The following is a 20,948-nucleotide window of genomic DNA, read 5'->3' as shown; positions in this document are numbered from 1 at the left end:
ACAGGTTTTTTAGGCAATTATTTTAAACATTCAAAGAAAAATAAGGAATTACATTTAAAAACTTAAAGAGGAAAACACAGTTTTTGTTGATGGCAGTGGTTTGTTTTATTTGTTGTTATTTTGAGACAGGGTCTCACTATGTAGACCAGGCTGGCACCAAACTCATAGAAATCCTTCTACCTCTCTACCTCTATAGAGTTCTGGGATTAAAGGCAAATGTCCAGCTAGAACATGATGATTTCTAATTTGTGAATATATAGGGTTCTTCAACAGAAAAATTTAAACCATAAAAAAATAACAAAAAGACTCTAAGACTGAAGAGTATAATAACCTCATCAGAAAATGTACTAGAGTCAACAACATTATTGAAGAGTGTATCTCTCACACACAGAGAGACAGAGACACAGAGAGAGACAGAGAAAGAGAGAGAAGTACAGGAAACTTGAGGACAGACTGAGGCCTCAGGGGCCCAAGGAGCATCAAATGCTGTGCAACACACATAAAAAGAAACCAAAGAAATGAAGGGGCAGACAATTCTCAACTTATAGCCATATCCACACCTATACAGTTCAAACCAAAGAGGAAGATGGCATCTTCAGAGGAACTAGGGAAGCCAACACTGCTTACAGAGGAGCAAAGCAGAGTAAGCAGCACTGCCCATGGTCAGAGCCCTCCCAAGCAGATGCATAGAGTGCTGACCAACAAAACAGCAACAGGAGCCTTCACATTCAAACAGGGGACAAAGAAAGCAACTGGCAGATAAAACTTCCCAAGAACCAAGAAACATTTATGTGGACCTAACTGCACTGTAAGGAAATGTTAAAGAACATTCTACAGGGACTGAAGAGAGAACTCCACAGGGAGAGCACCTTTGCTCTGGCAGAGGACCTGGATTGGAGTCTTTGCACCTACAGTGGCTCACAACCATCCACAACTCCAGTTCCAGAGGAATATGACACCTTGTTCTGACCTTTGTGGGAATGAGGAACATACATGTAGTATAAAATAAATCTTAAGGGGGGGGGGCTGGTTGCATACCCCTTTAATCCCAGCACTCGGGAGGCAGAGGCAGGTGGATCTCTGTGAGTTCAAGGCCACCCTGATCTACAAGAGCTAGTTCCAGGACAGCTAGGACTGTTAGAAAGAAAGACCCTGTCTTGGGGGGGGGGGGGCTGATGACACAGGACACTGTTCTTCAGTCTAAAGAAAAAGGAAACTACATGGAAATTTAAATCTATACTAAGAAATAGAGAAGAAGGGGGCTAGAGAGATGGCTCAGAGGTTAAGAGCATTGCCTGCTCTTCCAAAGGTCCTGAGTTCAATTCCCAGCAACCACATGGTGGCTCACAACCATCTGTAATGGGGTCTGGTGCCCTCTTCTGGCCTGCAGGCATACACACAGACAGAATATTGTATACATAATAAATAAATATTTAAAAAAAAAAAAAGAAAGAAATAGGGCTGGAGAGATGGCTCAGCGGTTAAGAGCATTGCCTGCTCTTCAGGTCCTGAGTTCAATTCCCAGCAACCACATGATGGTCCACAACCATCTGTATTGAAGTCTGGTTCTTCTGGCTAACTGCACACAAAATAAATAAATATTTAAAAAAAAGAAATAGAGAAGTGGATACATTTTCATAAATGATTTTTCTCCCATTAGTTTCATTAAGAAACAACCAGTAATTTAAAAAAAAGTTTAAAAAAAAAAAAGAAACAACCAGTAGTTCCCAAAATTAACTGTGAGTTACTTAGTAACGCAGGCCAAAGGAAAAGCCCAGTAAGGTATAAACTGAAGTTTCAGTGTGCAAAACAGAGGAGCGCAGAACAGCCGTACACATGAGGAATAGCTGAGGAGGAGCCAGCAGGACCAAGGGCCATCACACAGGAGAAGCGGCATGTGCTGCGAAACAGAACTTGGGGCAGCTCTGGCTCCAAACATCTAAGAGCAGGTATGAACACCCTCAAGACACAGAGGATGTCCAGAAAAGCTCAGCAATCACAGAGAACACTGTACACATTCTCCATCCCAATGCCAAAGCAGAAGACAATATAGCACATCAAGTTTAGGGGCTAGACATAAACCTCACTGGTAGGTCACTCACTTAAAAAATGAGAAATAACATGTGAAAACATAATTTAAAAATATGCATCAGGTAAAATGCCCGGATAAACAGATGTACATGTAACTGTAAAAGCCCTCCACTGGCACCATTTCACGTGTGCCTACCTTTTTTATTGTTGTATGTTTTGAGTAAGGGTCTCATTCTGGACCCTGACTGCCTAGAACCTACTAGGTAGCCCAAGGTGCCCTTGAACTTCTAGAAGTCAATCCTCCTGCCTCAGCCTCCAGAGTCCTAAATTACAGGCGGGTACCCCAACCACCACAACACTTAACTTTCAAGTATGTATATCTTTTAACATCACTGAATGCATATTTATACTTTATTTGAAATAAGCTATTAGCCTACACCAAAATTAACCACATAAAATATAGCACAGTAAGAGCACAATGATAATGCCGGGCTGTGGTGGCCACACCTTTAATCCCAGCACTCCAGAGGCAGAAGCAGTCTTGTCTAGAATGAGTTCCAGGACAGCCAAGGCTACATAGAGAAACCCTGTCTCAAATAGTAAAACCAAACAATGAAGACAACCACTAAAAGACAACCTATTTTTGTCTTCGACTCAAGCACCAACCTTCAGGAAAGCGCGACTGTCTACTCGCTACTCTCTACAGGCTCTCAGCGTTCAAACTCTAGTCCTCAAGAGGTCCCAGCATTTGTACCATTCCCCTAAACTTACACTCGCTTCTACAGCTGCTAACACCTAAATAGACTCATTTTAATAAATATCCGGTATAAAATTATCAGCCAGCTTATGGCAGCTAAAAGAACTAACTGCCATCACTTACAGAAAAGGACATCAATTCAGGGCTATAAATGACATCTTACAGATTTACTGCCTCCCAGTTTGAATTCCAAATTTGGATCATTGAGCCAACATTGAAAAGTTACAAGATAGATTATCAAAAAAGTTACTATTTCAAAAGTACTCTTCCTACTCTCCCAAGCCATTTACAAGAGTGTCTTCAAGGATATTTACATCCTGATATCTGTAACCTAGAAACTGCAGCTCTTGTAGATGTGGGTTAGTAACCAATCTTAAAGGGACACCATCCACAATTATCACCATGAACCCTCAATGCCATCATATATGCTCCTTAAGACAAAAGCAGGAGACATGACACGGGCACAGAAGATACCAATGTGACGCAGCCGCAGTCGAATGTTAGCTAGCAGTCACCAGCTAGCTAACCGAAGGTCAGCCAAGAGATTCTCTCCCACAGCTTCCCAAGAAAACACAGACGAGCCCTGTGGCCTCCTGGATGACAGTCTAGTGGCTGTCATCGAACAGTTCATCTCCAAAGCTATCAAAGCACACCTATGTTGCTTTAAGTCATGAAGTTTTCCCAAGATCTTACAGCAGACACAGGAAGCTAATACTAGGAGCAAAGAAAAACATTTCAATCTTCATACAATATATTCACTCTAGAAATGCCTCCTAGGAGATGCTGTGCCTGCATAAGTGCTCCTGGGTCCTTTATGTTCCTAAATAGAAAGTTGCACTTAATGTCCATCTCATTTGGAGTGACTTCCAACCAGTACTTCATAGGGAGCCCCTTCCAGCTTCACCAGGACATGGATAAACTCTACCACCAGTGTGCTCAGCCAAGTCCAACACTCGTCTACCCCATCTCCAACAGTACCAGTCAAGAAACTCTCACGTATTCTATACAAACAGCCAGAGTGAGGACATTAAGTGAAGCCTCAGCAGCATGGAGGAAAACTGCCGCGAACTCCTCACTACCAAAGGCTGCAGGCTTTTCCCACTGCTCTTCCCTGCCTGTGCCTTGCAGCTTGATAACGAGCCCACAGACCTCTACCCTTCATGTCACAATGGGTTAGCAGCCACCCAGTCTTGGTCAAAACCAAACCAAAACTAATTCACTGACAAGGAAGATAGTCCAGGCTTAGAGAACTGTCTCACCAAGAAAAGCCACTTATTTTAAATACCTACAATCAAGATTTGGTGACACAATTACAAACTGCTCGAGATTTTCAAGACCCTGCTCTTCCCCTCCCAGGACTGCTGGGACAAGGAGGCATGTACTAAGACCTACTCACATACTCTGCATCCCAACCTTAGTTCCTGTGAGAGTTTCCCATCATCCTCTTGCCTGCTGGGTCCTTGTTAAGCCCCGCAGCACAGCAAAGGGCTCTCCTGCTTCCTGGCACTGTCCCTGCTGTTGCAAGGTATGCTCTTGACATAAAGACCACCTCACACGCTCTCCTTCTGGTTACTGGAGAAAGCAATTCTTAGGAGCAGTATCAGAACTGCTAAGTCTCCTCTAGTAGATTCCAACTTTCTTATAGACAAGGAGCCTCTTACTCAGCTTGGCCATGTCAAAGAGCAAAGCTCAGGGTCTTCCATGCAGACCACACTCAAGAAGAATTTAACTGAGGGCATCAAGCTGTCACCTATTATCCTATGGGAACTATGCAAAAGCAAAAGTATGTATTCATGATTTGGTTTCACTGGCTCAGAGTCCTTCTCCTCCTACCTGGGGTGTCACCTCTCACCTCTGGGCAAACCACCCAAACACACAGCAGACACTCCATTTACACAGTTCCTAACGCATTTACAGAACAACTACAGAAACAGCCCATTTCGTGTTCTCTCAGCCTATGAGGTAATGAAGCACTTTCGTATGAGAAAATGACACACCAACTACCTATGGAAGTGGTTTCCACACTACTGACAGCTCCATCCGAATCACCCTGAGGGGCTTGTTAAAAATTCAGATTCTGAGACAGAACCATCACAATCTCCTGAGGGCACAGACCGAGCCTACAAACTGAACAAGATCCCTAGGCAATCTTGACATGTGGCCAAATTGGGAATTTATGGTAAGAACCCAGAGTCCAGAAGTCTGGATGGCATTCAGGAAGGTTTTCTAGGCAGGCTCACAAGAGGCCCTCCACTGCAGAGACTAAATGTATATCTAGCTACATAGAAGGTGGCACAACGCTTCATGAGGCAAACATATATAGTCAGGTTTGGTAAATTATATATTTTTAATTAACTTCAAATATCTTTCAATACCCCATTCTTAGCATTTTTATGCACTACCTGCCAAAATAATTTAGCTTGTGTGAAATCCGTAACTGGTTTAAAAAGAAGATGGGGAGAAGAAGGTAGCACTGAAGAGACGGCTCGGCATTTAAGGGCATTTGTAAAGGACAAGGGTTCAGCTCCCAGCACCACATGGCTGCTCACTATCATCTATAATTCCAGTTCCAGAGGAGCAAATGTTTTCTTCTCACCTCTACAGGCATCACATATGCACATGCACATGTGCGCACGCACTTACACACACTTACACACACACACACACACACACACACACAGGCAAAACACTGACACATATAAAATAAATAAATAGGTCTTTAAAAAAAAAAAGGCAAAAAGTTCTCCCCCAGAACCGAACCGTCCACCTAGTTTGACTTCATGGCCAAGCACTTTCCTGATAACTTCCCATCTGCTACTCAGGGGAAATGACCATGTGTCTCCACATAAACAGAATTAGGCCACTTTAGAGCTCAGGACACAGTGAACAGTCCCAGTCCTTGTGCTTTCCTGCACAGACACCCTCCCCACAGATGAAAGCAGAATGAGATTCCAAAAAATGAACAACTGAGGCAGACCCCCACCCCACCTTGACCTCAAATATCTGCTCCAGCAGCGTGGCTGTTGGTCAGAATACACCATGGTTTAGGTGCCTAGTGCAACTAACTCCCTTCACAAGGATACCTCTCATGCGGTACAAAATTTCCTAACAAAATTCTGGACACTGAAACTGCTTAGAAGACTACCCACCAGACTCTCTAAGTCTCTACACAAGAGAGTGACAACTAGGACAACTTGAAAGCACGGCAGTAAGAAGCAAAAGCACTGAACACAGCCCTCGATTGTCTATTCCTTCCCTCCACCCTCAATGTCATGCTACTAACTAGACTATACACTTATAGGTATTTTGGTAGTTTTCTTATAAAAGAGAATAGGTTAAAAATCACTCCCCTATGTCTGCCATCCCTGTCCTCTGCACTCACCAGCTCCTGGGAAGCTTTTCTAGGTGTATCCAGCTCAAAGCAAAGAGAGAAGCCAGCAAGCAGATGACAACACTATTCCATTCCTTTCCTACAGGACTTGGGCACGGGCCAGTCTTCTCCCCTCCCTCACTGTGCAGCAGCAGACACAGAACTGGCCTTACTCCCTGGAAGAGGCAGCCGTGGCTGAGCAACACACTGGACAGGAACCTGCCTCTGAGGGAGCGTCTCCTGGGTCTTGTGTGGAGCAGGCAGTGCCTTGGCTCACCCTTAAGAGCTGGTGAGTGTGCAGGTCTAAAGCTGTCTAGCCCTCCTTTCCCTGTACAAAGACAGCATAGCTCACTGTGGGAATACCTGAGGTGTTTTATGGATTGCAACATGACCCAAGAGGTGGTTTATTTGATGAACTACATAGCCTGGCTTTTATCTTATAGTATGGTGTTTTGACATGTAAGTTGGAGCTGAGAAGCCCATTAAAGTACTCAGGATCACCTCTGCCCTAGTCCTAAATCTGTGCTTATGAATTCTATCAAAATTACAAATATACAATTTAATTGAATTTGAAATTACATTAATTATATGGCTTTTTCAATGTACTTATAACTAAAAGCTGATACACTTATATCATTGTATAATGAAATCTTGAACAGGTCAACACAAAGTGCCGCCTTTCGTTATGTCAGAGAATGTCCACTGGCTCAAATCAACCACTCTTGCAATAGCCATACCTTGTACGGTCCCCTCCCCTGAGACTGACCTGCCATATGATCAGAGAATATGGGAAAATGGCCTGCTTCCAGAAATGAACTCCAACATGCCCTGGTAGCTCCAGCTCCAGCACCTCTGGAAGCAGTCACTCTGTAAGAAGCCCAACTGCCTGAAACTAACTGTGAGAAATTCCAGACAGTGAGGAAAAGGGCTATATGGGAGATGACAGGAACACCAGACAAGTGAAGGCTTAGACAACTTGGACTATACAGTGACAGCAGACACCATGTGGAATGGAAATAATCCTGCCCAAACTAGAATTAAGCAAACAATAAGTACTGTGGCTTACGTCACTGTGACAGTTTGTTAAGCAGCCACAAGTAACCCCGACATTTGGTATACCAACAATATGGGGAAATCACAATGAAGCTGTTTGGAAACTTTTGCAGTAACAGTCTCTCCTCTGAAATGATGTCTTCTTTAATTGAAAGAGAGGCTGCGAATCCTGCCTTCTCATGTCAACAGAGCCATGGAATTTGTGCCAAACAGCTAATGCTGAGAAAGAAGAAGGGTAGAACCCCATCTCCAGATTACTAGACACACAGACACACAGACAGAAGCAGGGAGGCACAGCACTTCAACCTCTGTCTGAGGCTGTGTTCAGACTGCCACTGTGAAAGCAGAGCCTACAGCAGCACTGAACACTGAGCCTGACTGCTTTATCTGGATGCCCCATCCTAGCGCTATTAGGTCTCTGCTCTTCAGTCTGTACTACGACTGCATTGCAGCACCAGGTACTCAGCTCAATATTGCTGTCTTCTCCAAGGATGAGCTTAGAACCTGACAGCACTAAGAGCTGGGGATTCAGCTGGAGCATTGTCTCGGTGATTAAGAGCATTTGTTTCTCTTCCAGAGGGGCCTGAGTTTGATTCCCAGCACCCACATCAGGTGGTTCACAATCTGTAACTCAAATTCCCTCTTCTGAAATCCATAGGCATCTATACTCACACATGTGCATACACACAGAGACACACATAATTAATTTGTGTTTGTTTAACATTAAAAGAAAGACAAATCCCAAGATGTTTGGGTATGGATGAACTAGCTGCCTTCTGCCATGTGAGGGCACAGCCAGACCATGGAGAAGCAGGCAGGCCTTCACCACACTGACTCTGCTGGTGACTCAGTCCTCGCCGTCTCACAATAACTGTGGCAGGTAGTGTCATAGCAGCACCAAAGACTGAGAAAGGCCCTGAATACAAATAATAATTTTATAAATACGTGTAATAAAATGAGAACATACGACAAAAACTAAGGAAAACAACAGAAAAAAAAAATCACTTCTTTCCTACCAAACCACAAAATAACCTAAAGATGGCATCTAAATGAGGAGCTGAGGCTATGGAGGCTTCCCCTCACACCACTCCAACAGGGCTGGAATATAAGCATTTTATGCTGGTTCCAAAGGGCATGATTTTCTGCTTTAATTCCCCACCTGAGCCAGCTAAAACTGAGCCTAAAAGTGGCACACAGACATTTGTTAGTCTAACCTCATATCTATAAGCTATGCAACCTTGGGCAATTTGCTCTACAGCGTTTATGGAAGATGAATAATGGTTTGCAGAGCTGCACCGCAATTAAATGAGATAATATAACATTTGGAAATGATAATGAACAACAAAAAGTTTGAGTGGCATTATATTAGACAACATAACATTTGCTTGTTTAATGTTACAAGCATCTGCTACGCCAGCTCTGTGTTTCACAGACAATGTAAAAGCAGCACAGACAACATGCTCAAGGAAAAGCTAAGAGTAAAGGAACAGAAAAGCGAAACACAGGAAAATCAGACTACTCAGAACAGAGTGACCTGGAAAGATAAACTAGAGCCTGATACAAACAGAATCTGAAAACTTTAATAATAAATTTGGTTTTCACTCCATGGTAGTAAGAGTCATGAAAGAGTACAGAATTCATGAAACAGAGCACATTCGGGGTGGGAACAGAAAAAGGATAACAATACAAAACACACACGCACGCACGCAAACAAACAAAATCCTGAGAGGACCAAAGTTTTGGCAAGTACTCAACACACTGCGTAATCCACTCACTCGACTCTGCTAGCTCACAAACCTGCAACCAAGAGAAATCTCAATTAACACCAGTTTTAAAGGATTTTTTAAAACTACAATGGGGGAGGGGAGAGCTGGGAGAAAAGGAGGCAGGGGAACTGAGTCAGGATGTAATGTATGAAAGAATAAAAGAAAACAATTAAATAAAACTACTACAACAAGACAGTGATGCAGTTTTAGACAGAGGGAAGACAGTGACCACAGACAGGAGAATGAAAAAGTCCAGACAGTAAGGGTTTACAAGTTGCTAGCATCTAACCGTTACCTTAGAAAGAGGGACAAGCTCTCTGCCTGCCTCCCTAGAACCCAGAACATTATACAGTAGCAATAAAGTATCCTCCCAAAGAAAGAACGCATTAGCATCGCCCTTACAATTACTCCAAGCACCACACCATTCAACACACAGACAGAACCATAGTCTAGTCTGACAAAAGATGTAACTAACAAATAAATACACCTACCTAGGAAATTCAGGAGAATGGATATGAAATAGGAAAAGAACAAGCTCAGGGTGCTTTAAAATCCAGAGAGGGAAAATGCCATCCTCAATGAGCCAGGAAAGGCTCTGAACATCACAGTTGAGATTCACGCCCATCTGCATCCACTTCCTCTTCACGACTACACTGGGCAGGAAGTCGACATCCTTAGACCCAAAACTCAAGATCAGAGCCATGCACACGGCTGGGGAAAAACAGGGCTAGTACTCAAAACCAAACCTGAAGACCAGAAACACAGATGTACATTTTACCACTTCACCATACTGTTGGTGACAATGCTGGCTCCCATGACACTAACTCTGTTCACCCATGTTTATCTCTTTTCCCTAAGTGTGAACAGGCCAAGGGCTTGCCTTTATCCAAGAAAATGCAACAAAGGTAATGCAGATGTCACTTCCACAGTTGTGACATGACTGTCAACTGCCTGTAGGGTGTCCTACTCTGGCCTTGACAAAGTAAACAACTAAGCAGAAAAGCACTAAATGGCAGGAATTTAAGATGGATACCTGCCAAATGGCAAAAAGAAACTAAAGTTGCCAGTCTTCCTATGGCAGCAACAGTGTACTTTTACTAGAGATCTTTCCCCCCATCAAATCTAATACAAATTTTAAAGACTGACTCTCAGAAACCGAGGTAATGCCCCAGTGTTTTCCACTGCTAATTTTGTGAGGATACTGTCACACAAGAGAAAAATGTATTGTTTGTCACACAATGTTTGGCCACCCATGCTGCTCTGCTGGGAGGCTTATTTTCAACTATTATGCACATCAAGTCAATCAAGGCTATAGTCACAATCACTTTTTCTAAATAGGGTCTCTTTCTGTAGCCCTGGCTACCCTGGACCTCCCCACCCAGACCAAGGTGAAGCTACAGTGTTCCTTTTAACTCTGCCTCTCTGATGTTCCAACTACAGGCATGAGGCACTATCACAGTAGGCCACAATTTTTTTGTTTTGGGAGGCTTTTTTTGAGACATGGACTCCCCATGTAGCCTTCACCTATAGAACTTGGTCTATAGAACTTGCTATAGACCAGGCTGGCCTCAAACTCCTCTGCCTGGATGGAGTACTATGGCGGCACCATACCTAACTACAATGACACTTAAGCAAGACTCGGGTAACAAGATGTCAACAGGAAACTCTAATGGAAGCCTGGGCTTCACAAGACCACTGTACACGCCAGTCTGCTAACTCTGTCGTGTCAGTCTCCTAGCCTTCCAGCTCACTGCTCTGTTGGCTCTACCCTGCATTTCCCATCACATTTTACAGTGTTTATGCGCTAACCTGAACCTTCTCGATACTTCCCATGCTTGTGTCCCTATCTAACTGTTAATGTCCTTGTGCATTAATTTTAACATCTGAGTACAATTTTACATTTGTTTCAACTGAATCCCTGTAAGTCACAGAACTTTAACTGGATGCCACAGTTTACATAGTTACAGAGCACACAGTTACTCTTGGACTAGGCTAGCCCTCTAGGGTCTTCATAAGCACTGCATTTAGTGAGATCTTCCCACTCTGAGTATAAAGTACGTAAGTCATCCTCAAGTCTCGGCCCTCTGTAGGCTCTGAGGACTGCTCCACCTGCAGCTTCCCCACAAGGCGCTCCTCACACAGGAAGCTTGCACACCACACTGCAGACAGGGGCCTGCTCAGGTAAGAGGGACCACTGAGAAGCAGAGCTCTGTTTGCCTCTCCTCCTCTCCAGAGCACTACTCCTCAGAGGAGAACCTCATGGTTTCAGCAACTCCAGCCCTCTTCCTCAAGCAGTACAGTCACCCTGCTGAAGCTGAGGCCATCCTCCCTGAACTGAGGGGTAGAAACCTCCTCCGGATTCATTTCCCATCTGTCAAGGATCACATTTGTGTTCAGTGGCCATGTATCTTTCTGTGCTACATATTGTTCAATAATAAAAGTATTCTAAATGTGGATGGTAGGAAATGACATTTAGAATGCTATCTCATAGGCCAAGACAGAAGTCATGACTCCTCATTTAAGCTTAAGCTAAATGTTTTCTAGGATGTAACTTCTACAGACAGAGGGACCCATTCTCTGTGACACCATCCCTGCTTCATTTCTGTAATTATACGAGCAGCCTCCCTCCCACTCTATCTTACTATAAAATATAAGTGCTGTGAAGACAGGTATACCAAGTGGCTCCTGTATCTCCATCTGGACTGTGCCCTGACTAGAACAGCACGCTCAACCAGCAGCAAACCACTCAGGAGCCTTTTACTTACTATTCACTGAACTCATCACGAGTAAATTCTAACCTAGATGCAGGTAAGCCTGCCCCAGGAGACCTCTCTAGCACTGGCTACCTATTTAGCATGGACTAAGGAAAGGGTTACTTAGGAACTCATTCTGACTTTGGGCTAGCCTGAAAAGTAAATAACTAAAAGAAAACCTTGTACAGGTACCGGGACATAGTCACACCGACCAAATGCAAACCACAGACTCAATCACTGCCACTTGTCCTGACACCACTGAAAACAAACTAAATGCTACAACCAGAATCTGCCACTGCTACCACTGAACACAAACTGTACAATGTGCCTGACTCTTCCTGAGACAGACAGACAGCACAGGCAGGTCAGGAACCAGGGACACGACCACATTCTATCTGCCCAGACAAAGACAAGCAAAATCTGCTTCCCAACAACACCCATCCAAGGAAGCACTCTCCAACCAGAAAAGTGTTTAAGAGTGATGGCATACACATTTAATCCCAGCAGAGCCAGGTGGTGTGGGTTCAAGGCCAGCCTGGTCTACAGAGCAAGTTCCAGGACAGCCAGGGCTATACAGAATAACCCTGGGGGTAGGGGAGGATGAACGGATGCCAGGGTTCTAGGCCACCAAGATCCTTAGGTTAATTAATGAATAACTTATAAAATACAGATAATATTAGCGACTTTGTGGGGCTGTTGAACAGGGTCAATAGCTAATAATAAATATCTGGTTCAAAGGCTTGCATAATGCAGGGAACTGACTAACAGTGGTAGTTGTCACTACTAAATAGTCCCTTACTTCTTAACGGGCTCAGGGTTACGTGAGCCCTTCTTGCAAACCACCACCACCACCACCACCACCACCACCACCGACAAGAGTGGTGACAGAGCCTGTGTCCTCAGGCCAAGGAGTTCCAAGAGTTACACAGACACACTGTCTCAAACTGCAAACAAGCTGGAGGTTCCAAGTTTGTACTTTACCGTGGTACTATTACTTGGAAACCAGTCACTGAGAAAAGTTGTGAAATTGGACTGAGAACCATTTTAAATGCTATCCTTGTAAGCTTACAAAGCCTGCTGCACCTGGCAAGACTGACAGCTTCACTAGCTTCAACTACAGGTGCAAGATTCACTTCTGCAAACTCTCCACACAACAAGCTTTCCCTCACTCCTGTCTCGTCAGCCAACAACTCAAGGTGAAAATCCCGGCCAGAAGGCATGCACACTGTCGTCACTTTCCTGTCTCCTTCCGGAGCTAGCCTCATTTACGTGTGGACATGAGGACTGCTACAAAGCTAGACCCAGCCTCCAGCTGGATCAACGTCACTCTGCTGGCCAGGAGCAATGCTGACGAACAAGGTCCAAACTGATTCCTGCAGTGATTGTAAACTGCCCTAAGAGGGGTGTGCGCACCTATGGAGGCTGAGGCAGGAGTGCAGTGAACTGACACCAGCCTGGACCATTTGACAAGACCCTGTCTCAGCCAAACAATAAAGCTGCTCCAAAGATCCACTCAGAGTTGTATGGACTTCAGTAAACTACCACAACGGGCTATTCCTCTAACCCAGGGGGAGCCATACCCGTATTCTGCCCAATAGAAAGCAGGCATTTATAAGCATTAATATACAAATAAGTAATTTCTTTCTCCTATGCAGAGCACACAGAACTCTCCAATCTTATTGGAGCTTTTGTTTTAAGGAGCGCCTGCCTCACCCTGCGGCCCAGAATTCTGTATGAAGCTTCAACTCAGCACAGTCCTGCCTAAAAACTGACTTGAGTGTGCCACCATACTGGGATTCCAGCCTCATCCCTCTCTGAAACACCCAGCTCTTCCCTTCCTAGGCTCCCAAATTCCCTGTCTTACTCCATTCCAGATGCAAACATACCCTGTTCTATTTCTCTGGTCCCTGGGACTAACTGAAGAAAAAAATTAAAGAAGTTTATTGCTCCATTCAACAAATAGGTACCTTGAATGCCTAAGACTGCAAATCACTGAGGGTAAAGCACTGCTCAAGTCTGAAGAGGATTAATCAAAGAGGCACTAAAAACTAACACTAGTAAGTATTATGAACAAAGACTAGACAGACATGAGATTTTATAAACTAAGAATAACTTGGTGAGGGGGCTGTGCCTTCCCTAACAAAGTGATTGTTCAGCTAGAACTGAACGAGGAAACCAGTTACCTAAACAGCACACTACAGACCAAAAAGCAACAGTGAAGAGAGACAGTGGTAAGTCACAGTCACATGATCAAACAGAGCTGAGGCACAAGTCAGTCACAAGTACAGTTCATTTAGGCAAGAAGGGCACAAGTTTTATGACTCCTTTGGTCTTTACCCTAAAGGTCACAACACTATTAAGTAGGGTTTTGGGGAGGGAGGAATCTGTTTTTTTGTTTTGGGGGGTTTTGGTTTTGGTTTTTACTTTGTCTGTTTCTGGGCAAGAGTCCCGCAGAGTAACCTAGCCCTGCCTCACCTTCCTGAGTAAAATTACAGGTGTGCAGGCATAAGGACCTGAGTTTAACCCTGTCACCATGTGAGGAGCAGGGTGTGGTGGCACATACTGTAGAAGCAGAGCCAGGCAGATACCTGGGGACTCACCCAACAGCCAGACTAGCCTAATCATGGATTTCCGACTTGGGGAGAAGACACTGTCTCCAAAAGTAAACCTGAGGAACCTCACCAGAGGCTGAGGACCACAACCTCTGACCACAAAATCTCTTTTACTTTTTAATGACAGAGAAATGTTGCTTCTCTGGACAGTCAAATTCCTCTCCCACTGTTGCCCTTTCAACTGAACCTCTATCCCGAACCTCCTCTACCCATGATGCACCACACATCCTGAAAAGTCCTCTGCAAGAGGACAAGAAGGTCAAGAGAGCCTGGGCTACATGAGATCCTATCAAGAAAGAAATGGAAGAAATGAAAAGAGAGAGGGGAAGAGGCCAGAAAGATGGCTCCATCTTAAGAGCTCATACTGCTCTTCCAGAGGAGCCCAAATCAGTTCCCAGTACCTAATTGGGGGCCCATAACTGCCTGTATGCTCTGGTAAATCCTACACCCTCCTCTGGCACCCAAGGGCACTTACACACATGTGGCACACACTCACTCAGACACACATATACCTAGTCATAAATAAAAATTCAAAAACAAATCCTTTTTAAATGTTTAAAGAACACTGGGCATGGTGGCATGTACTTTAATCCCCAAGGCAGAGACAGGCAGACTTCTGTAAATTCAAGGCCAGCTTGGTCTACAAAGCAAGTTCCAGGTCAGCCAGACAGAAAGTGAGACCTTGTCATCAAAACAAACAAAAACAATCTAGAAAAGAAAAATACATACACAGAAGTCAGGTGAGGTAGCTCATTCCTGTAACTTTAGTGACTAAAATGAGGCAGGAGGATGGCTATGAGTCTGAAGTCAGTGTGAGTTACACAGTGAATTCCATACCAGTCAGGACTACAGAAAGAGTAGTAACCAAAATAAATACATAAAACCAGGCCAGGGCCAGGTGATAGTGGAACACGCCTCTAAACCCAGAGGCTGAGGCAGGAGGATGTCTGTGAGTTCAAGGCCAACCTGGTCTACCGGAGCTAGTTCCAGGACAGTCTCCAAAGCTACAGAGAACCCCTGCCTCAAAAAAAAACAAAAAATAAATAAATAGTCAGGCCCGGTGACACAGGCCTTTAACCCCAGATACTCCTAAGGCTAATGCAAGAAGATCTGAGCTCAAGGTCTGCCTGGGACAGAGTGAATCCAAGGACACAGCATGCACAGCAAGGCAATCTCTACAGTAGAAGCAAATTCTTAGCCAAATAAATAGCCACCCTACCAAAGACCACAAATCCCAGCCTCCTGTACAGCTAAAGCCACATGACTAAATTTGACCAACAGCACAGGAAAAGATGACACACTGCTGTCCAAATGGACCTCACCATCTAATGGAGAGGAAGAGACAGACATGCAATGAATAAGTATATAAATCACCAATGACTCACTATACAGCTATCAGCAATAAAGGTTGTGAAAGTAGAAAGTCCTGCTTGGCTTGGGAGGGCGGGGAAGGGGCTGTGGAACAGGGCTTGCCTAGTGTGTGTAAAGTCCCAGGTTTAATTCTTGCCTCCCCCACCAAAGGCATCTGAGTAGTAATGCAGAGAAAGAAAATATGTTTTCAGAAGGAGCCAGGGAAGGAAGAGAAGTAAGTGGTCATTGGGCCATGTGCACAAGAACCTGACAACTGACAACCTGTCACAGGCAAGGAAGTGACCCTGGGACCTGGGGCCTGAAGTCACTCCCTGAAAGGGATGGTCGCTACTGGGACTGTCCTGACTGAAGGGAGCCTTTGTTCCTATCTCAAAGGCAGGTGATCTCTCTAGAGCTCCACACAGCCTCAATTGCTACCCCTAACCAAGTACCAAGCAGATCTGAAAGAGATGCCACGGTCTCAACACCCTTCCACCCAAACGTGTGCTGTCGGACAGTAAACCTCAACCACAAATCCCATTAATCCTCCTAAATAAAAAACTCAACTCATCATTGGAATTGTTTTTTTTTTTAATAAAAAAAAAAAAGGAAGGAACAAAAAAGTTAGGGTTTATTTGATGATGGGGGTGCTATTCAGAGTTGATGCCTTCTGCAATCTGCTTCAACCCATGTCAGACCTCACAGGAGGCTCCAAAAAGCGCAGCATTTCAGTGATGAGATTCCAACTTTGGGTGAGAACATGACTCGTCATCAAGAGATGCTCTTGCCGGGCAGTGGTGGCCACGCCTTTAATCCCAGCACTAGGGAGGCAGAGGCAGGCGGATCTCTGTGAGTTGGAGACCAGCCTGGTCTACAAGAGCTAGTTCCAGGACAGGCTCCAAAACCACAGAGAAACCCTGTCTCGAAAAACCAAAAAAAATAAAAATAAAAAAAAATAAAAACAAAAAAAGATGTTCTTAAGATGACTACTGTATTACATATGCACATGCCCCTTCATCAAAAAGTATTTATCTTGTCAAAATTTAGCTTGTTAACAATAATATTATATAAACTTTCAAAAACTCGCTTACAAAAGAAGCATCTATGAAGAAATGCCAAGAACCCACTGTCAACGAAGTGTCTCGGTGGCACCAAGGCAGTGAAGATATTCAATGTAAGGTTTCATTCTCAATCAAGAACTGTAACTCCTTGGAGGATTCTCAAGGAACAATTTCAAAGCCAAAGTATAACTTTAAAAAGCATAGCTGTTTTATATAAATACAATGTATTACCATCATTTTGTTTTAATATACCAAAATAAAACCAAAATTTAAAACTGAGACTTGTCTACATTATCTAATATAAACGTTAGTCGTGTGAAACCTGCCTTCAACTCTCACACACCCAACAACAGACTTCACACTCTAGCCTAACACTACAGAGTTGACAGGAGACAAGATTTCAAGATTCCTTCGTTTAGGGACAACAAAGGAGAAACTTTAGGTAACTTGAAATAATGATTTTTTTCAAGTAATTAAACACCAATTTTAATCTCTATATTTTGTAATCCCAAAGGTTATGAATTACCACAGGCTGTCTAGCCATCAAATACTGCCAAGTGGCCAGGACAACACAGGGTCCCAGTCTCCTGAAGGCACACCCACTGCACACACTACTATTCTGGTAACGCAACTTGCTGTGACAGGTAAAGCGTGCTGTCAAGCTTCAGGTGACCCTGACTGATATTTCCAAGCAAGTGTTTTGCTTCTGAAATGAAAATAGACAAGTACAAATGGAGGAAAACAGACAAGTACTCAAAGGCGAGTAGCCAGCTGGGGCCAAGGTACTGCTGAGGAATACCACAAATTATCAGCACTAATAAGGCAAGCACAGAGCCAAGCTCTTGCCAGAGACTTTCTGGAAGCTCACGGTGGTTGCTGGTTTGGAGGTCAAGCTCTCTCTCAAGAGGTGAGGGGGACATTGCTGGGAGGAGGGGCACTGACTGCAGGTACAAAGTAAGAGCTCTCTGAGGAAAATGACAAATTCACACACATCTGATCACGAGCACCAAGAAAGTCACAAATCAAGCCGCCCTGAGTCTTGTCATGCCATGCAGTACGAAACAGTTACCCAAAGTCCCACCCAGGCTGTCTTCCTGCAATAGACTAGGCCCTGTAACATCTCCATGTGATTTACATTCTGTGCTATTAAAAAGAACAGGTTTAAAGTAACACACAGAGTACATGTGCACACTACGGGGTTCAAGGCAGGTCACATCTGTAACAAGGTGTCTTTACTTTCCCAGCACTGCAGACTCAGCTCCTTGAATACATTGTTGCACTTGCTCCTCCTCACCCTCATCTCTAGGTCACAGATACAGGAAGCCCTAAGTCAAAGTAGGGACACATTTCAAGGGAGATTTTCTAGCCAAGGGTCTTTTGACTATCCATGTTATCTTGACTATGATTTCCTCAATCCAGAGAACACAGTAAAGGTTAAGGTTCAATTTTTAATAGGTCACACGCCAAAATGTCTTCAGAGCGCTCTCGCTGGATCACTTGTCAATTTCCTGCCCTTACTAACAATTAACATTCACTCAATGCTACTCCTTGAAAGATACCAATCTCTTCACCATCCACCAATCGTAACACATAGGTGTCCTTACAGACACAGGGAAGAGCCTTCTAGAATTTCTGAGCTTATCTGTCTCTGAGGTAACTATGAACTTTCTGTAGCCATTTGTACAAGAGAACTTGGTGTAGATGCTGACAAGAGTCTTAACTTTTTGGCAAGGTCTGAAGTCTAACTCTGTTTGGACAGCTCCCATGGACACCACCGCCATGCCAAGGCAAAGGCTCCGAAGGCCAGCTTTCCTTAAGACATGGACCCTGAAAATTCAGTCACTAGAACCAAATAAACTTCCCTAACCACTACTCCTCTCAACTCTTAACTCCGAGTTCCTATCTCCCATGTACAGCCTATCTGGAAATGCAATTCTTTAAGAATGATTGAAAAGAGAAACTTAAGAGAGAAAAAGTAAAGCAATTCCACTACATTACTTCAATCTCAAATCAAAGAACCTACCAGTTATCTAATATGCAAAGTCCAAAACGATCAAAATGGAAAGCAAAGTATTGAAAGAAGGACAAAACAACTTTACAACAAACTTTACGACTTAACAACATACAAAAGTAGAACTCTATGCTATAATTACAATTCAATGTGAAAAACAAAATGCACCAGTGTTTTTCAGTTCTTCCATTCTTCCACCTTTTGAAAAGCTGACTAGTTTGCTTGGGGGCGAGGGGTGACAGGTTTCATTAAGAGTGTTCTCTCTGACTGCCCTTCTGCAACCCTAAATTAACTCCACCAAAACCTGTACCCAGTCTGTAGGTTAGAGCCCTGAGTCATCACACAGTACCTAAGAAGTCACAGGCTGGGGATCAGAAGCCCAGGCTGACAATTGACATCTGCCTCCCAGAGACCTGACTGTGTGACCTTGGACTAGTCACTGCCCTCCTCTAGGCTCAGTCTGCTCATCTGTAAAATGGGTAACATTTCCTATTGGTAGGTTAAGCGAGGGAATACATAAAACTAGTTAAGAAGGCCTGGCACTAATCTTTGAGTGTGCAAACACTGTTACAAGGTACATTTTCTGGCGATCTGGCAGAACTCAAGAAGCAAACGATGCTGCACCTCGATGACAGGATTCTTAGAATCTAGGGCTGGGCAAAAGACAGACAGGTCGTCGGAGTCACTGACTCACGAATGCTGCCGTTTTTTAACTATTTCGGGGTAGGGAGGGGCCTTTGGCTAAGAGCTGATATTCAGCCGCTCTGATGCCTCTGGGGCTTGAGTGGGTCTGTGCCTATAAATAGCCCGGTGAAGTTTTGTTGCGATACACAGGTATCCATTCCGATTCGTGTCTCCTCCCGCACCTAAGCAGGTCACCCCGGGCCCTCCGGTGGCCAGGATGGCCCGCGCTCCCCGCCCGACTTCTCCCCAGGCCCGGGCGCGGGCCCACAGGGCCTCGGAGACCGCAGGCTCGCCGACCTTCGCCGGCCGGCCAGGCCCGGCCCTGCGTCCTCGCCTCCCGGCTGCCAGCCCCATTTTCTTAACCCGTACATTGTCCTTGCCTAGAACCCCGACGTTCCGCACGCCGGTGGGGACCGAGAGGAGGGACGAGGGAGGAGCTGGGGGAAGAGGATGAGGAGGAAGAGGAGGAGGAGGAAGACAGCCTCCTCCCCTGCGCCCGGGAGGCCAGTGGAGGTCTTGCGCCAGCTGGGCCCGAGGCCGCGGGTCCCACCCGCCGCAACTTTCCTCGGGGACCCGGCCTTGCCCGGGCTCCCTCCCGCGGTGGCAGGCCCCGGGCCGCCCTCCCGCTCCTAAGATGGCAGGTCCCTCCCTCCCTCCGCGAGAGGCCTGGCGAGCTCGGCTCGCAGGGCCCCGGGAAGCCGCGCGCAGGGCCGGGCCGCGCCGCGCAGGGCCGCGCCGGGCGGGGCGGACACTCACCGGGACGATGGCGGGGCGCTTGCGCCGCTCCCTCCGGTGAGTCTCAGCCTCGGCTCCCGCGCCGCGCCGCGCTCCCGCCGCGGCCTCCGCAGCCAGCGCCGCCCCGGCCGCCTCTCTCCGCCCCCGGCGTCCCCGGCTCCGCGCCGCAGCCGCGCTGGCTCAGGGTCCCGGCCGGCCGGCGGGGCCGGCGGCGCCCGCGGCCGGGGAGGCGACAGCCCCTCCCCGGCAAATACCGCAGTCCCCGGGCCCCCGAGTGCCGGCGAGGGGCCCGGCGTGGAGGGCGGCGGCGGCGGCGAGGCCGGGCGCCGAGCGGCGGCCGCTGCCGGCCGCTTCTTCCCGACGAGGATTTTTGTAAATCTCACAAAATGGCGCGCGCTCCGAAGCTGCGCAGCGAGGAGCGCCGGGGCCCGAGCGGCGGCGGCGGCGGCGGCGGCTCCGCCAGGAGAGCCCGGACCGCCCGCCCCCGATCCCGCACAGACACTCGCGCACACTCACCGCGCGCACACTCGCCCTCGCACACGCTCCCTCACACTCACACCGGTCCCGCCCGCTCGCCGGCGGCGGCGGCGGCAGCGGCACCCACAGCAGCAGCAGGAACAGCAGCAGAAGCGGCGGCGGCGGCGGCGGCGCTCGCACCCCCGCTCGGGGAGCCCGCTCTCTCAGCCCGACCCGGGCCGCGATCGGCAGCGGCGACGGCAGCAGTCTCCCCGGATCCCCCCGCCGCGGTTGCCGCCGCCACCCCCG

At 46.2% G+C, this 20,948-nt stretch overlaps 1 protein-coding gene across 3 annotated transcripts in view; it reads right to left on the bottom strand.

Annotated features, from left to right (window-relative positions):
* The window catches only part of Dyrk1a (dual specificity tyrosine phosphorylation regulated kinase 1A), a 116,005-nt gene extending 95,287 nt beyond the window's left edge, over positions 1–20,718 (bottom strand). For 2 of the 3 annotated variants that reach the window (XM_050162139.1, XM_050162141.1), the window contains exon 1: positions 20,205–20,341. The gene's annotated coding sequence lies outside the window, so the exon portion shown is untranslated. Of the gene's footprint in view, positions 1–20,204; positions 20,342–20,699 lie in introns of those variants that run through there. The other variant, XM_050162140.1, reaches the window with a different exon arrangement.
* Positions 20,719–20,948: the final 230 nt, after the last annotated feature.

The sequence above is a fragment of the Alexandromys fortis genome, unplaced genomic scaffold (genome assembly GCF_014885135.2).
Source record: "Alexandromys fortis isolate MF-2015 unplaced genomic scaffold, M_Fortis_MF-2015_v1.1 scaffold_128, whole genome shotgun sequence".
In the NCBI taxonomy this organism is placed as follows: Eukaryota; Metazoa; Chordata; class Mammalia; order Rodentia; family Cricetidae; genus Alexandromys; species Alexandromys fortis.
This window is presented reverse-complemented; position numbering and strand designations above follow the sequence as displayed.